We start from the raw sequence: 3019 nt of genomic DNA, 5'->3' as shown, positions 1-3019 counted from the left end.
ACACAGCGTTAGCATTTCCAAACCAAAGGCAACACAGCTTTTTCATTTCCAAACCAAAGGCAACACGGCTTTAGCATTTCCAAACCAAAGGCAACACAGCTTTAGCATTTCCAAACCAAAGGCAACACAGCTTTAGCATTTCCAAACCAAAGGCAACACAGCCTTAGTATTTCCAAACCAAAGGCAACACAGCTTTAGCATTTCCAAACTATATTTTCAACACATTCAGGGCACTGACAGGTCAGTAAAACCACTCACAATTTAGTCGACATGTGTTCAGTGTTATTCACAGCTCAGACTGAGAGGCGTGACCTTCTCGCTCCCCCATCTTGCAGAAACTGACTGAGGCACTCAACACTTCCGGGTTTTAGAGTCCCTCCGGAAGGTGCGTGGCCTTCAGGAGAGAGAATCTCAACATTTTTTAAACATTGATAACTCTTTTAGTTTTTCATCGATGGGAAAAATCCTCTTGTCCTGCGCAGCGGAGGGGGACTCTGAGTAAGATGGCCAAAAATCACAGCCGTAAGTGCAGCGTTTAAAAAAAAATCAATATACAGAACAACAGGAAGTGGTCAAGATCAGACTGTTAGTAATATAGATATATATATATATATATATATGTGATTAGTAAATTTGCAAACAACATATATTGGCAGTGGTGATTTTGTGTGGAAGGTCAATGGAGACAACAAGAGAGATCAATTGAAAATGTGGGCAGAAATGTTAGATGGCATTTAATCTGGCCATGTGTGAGGTGTCACACTTAGGGTAGTCAAATGTAAGAGGAACATATACGGTAAATGGCAGAATCCTTGGGACGATGATGTACAGTGGTATCATGGGGGGGGGCAAGTCCACAACTCCCTGAAAGTGGCAACACGGATAGAGAGGGTCATAAAGAAGGTGTATGGTTTATCTGCCATCATTGTTCAGGCTGTTTGGCATAAATGTTGAAGCCGCATAATACTTTGGTTAGGCCACATATGGAACATTGTGTGGAGTTCTGGAAGGATGTTGATGTTCTGGAGTGGGTGCAGAAGAGGTTTGCCAGGATGCTGCCTGGTTTTGAGAACATTCAGTGATGATTCAGTGATGCTTCATTTGTCACATATGCAACTGCACAGTGAAATTCATTTTGCATATTTACACATGCAGCTCTGCCATTTTGTCAAATATGGTCCATGAAAGTTTACAGCAAGAAAATAAAATAATTGGCACTGATGATGTGGTTTATGAGTGCGTGGACAGTATCATACACCAAGAGGTAATCTGCCACATGAATTAAGTTAGAGATAGTTAGATATTGGTTGGGATGCAAGCAGAAGCCTCCACGTGGCGCATCCCGGGCAATGCTGACGACAGAAACTGTACCACAGTGACTGACTGAAGTAGCCAATTCCGCAACCACCGACCGTCAACCGTCACTGACCGACCGGAAAGACGTGATATACAAGATGGCTGGACACGAGGAAGAAGAAGATATGGTTACATAAAGAAAGTTTCCAAAGCCTGGATTGTTCTGGAAAAGCCCTGCTGAACTCAGCAGAGCTTACGTTAGTCCCCGTGGTGATATTTCCACTTTGGATCTCAGTGCTCCAACAACCTCCCTCTTTTAGGCACAGGTGCCTCATCGCGGCAGGTTTCCTGTCATCAAATGTCACCACATTGGTTCTGGCCTACACAAGAACAAGAAAATGTTCCACACCCACTCACACCCAAGCAATGAATCCTTGTGGTTTCATTCTGCACCAACCAATTGTAACATTGGAATGTCCATTAGGAAGTAGTTTAGTTTATTATTGCCACATATACCAAGGTACAGTGAAAAGCTTTTGTTTGCATGAGAAACGACAATACCTGAACACAATCAAACCATCCGCAGTGCTGAGATAAAGGGTGCAATATTTAGTGCAAGATATAACACCAAAGTCCGATAAAGTTAAATTAAAGATATTTCAATGGTCTCCGATGAGGTAGATGGGAGATCAGACCTGCACGCTAGCTGATGAGAGGTTGGTTCAGTTGCCTGATAATATCTGGGAAGAAAACGGTTCCTAAATATGCAGACATGCTTCCCCAGTTTCCCCTGCAAATCTCTGAGCATCTTCATCTTGGAAACCTTTACCCAATAGCATTTAAGAGTACCTTCAATAGAAGGATTGCAACAGTTTGAAAAATGGTTTACAATCACCTTTCAAGGTCATGTGAGGATAGATTAAAAATGCTGACCTTGTCAGTGATACCATTCTCCTGTACATTTTTGTTTAGAAAAAGATACATAATAACTGTATTAATATCTGGGGTTGAATCATAGTCATACAGCACGGCCATAGGCACTTCAGCTCAACTTGCCCATGTCGACCAAGATTCTCCATCTACGCTAGTCCCACCTGCTCACATTTGGCCCATATCCCTCTAAACCTTTCCTATCCATGTACCTGTCCAAATGTCTTTTCAATACTGTTATATTACCTCCTCTGGCAGCTTGTTCCATCTACCCACCACGCTCGTATGAAAAAATTGCCCCCCCCCCCCCCCCCCCCAAGTTCTCATTAAATCTTTCCCTTCGCACCTTAAACATATGTCCTCTGTTTTTAATGTCCTCTACTCGGGGTAAAGGATTCTGTACCCTATCTATTCCTCTCATGATTTTTTCATTGTCTGGGCTCACGTATTTATTGTAGTCACATATTTTAATTCTATTGATATCTGACAAGATAATGGAAGCATCCTTAAAATACCGTCTGCACAGTCTTTTCATTATAGGATTGATGCCAAAATTATGTTTTTGTGTGCTGTCTGAGCCTATGTCCCTGTGATGCTGCTGCAAGCAAGATTTTTTATTATACCTTACTGTACTTACACATACGGCAATAAACTCAACTTCATCCAACTTCAATAACAAAAATATAAAATACAAGTTAATGACATACGTTAATGTTAGATTGAATTTCATGACATTTGAGGAATACTTTGGTATGGTTTCACACAGGCCACCATCTTAGATTTTGCCTCTTGT

This window comes from Amblyraja radiata, chromosome 7 (assembly GCF_010909765.2).
Source record: "Amblyraja radiata isolate CabotCenter1 chromosome 7, sAmbRad1.1.pri, whole genome shotgun sequence".
In the NCBI taxonomy this organism is placed as follows: Eukaryota; Metazoa; Chordata; class Chondrichthyes; order Rajiformes; family Rajidae; genus Amblyraja; species Amblyraja radiata.
This window is presented reverse-complemented; position numbering follows the sequence as displayed.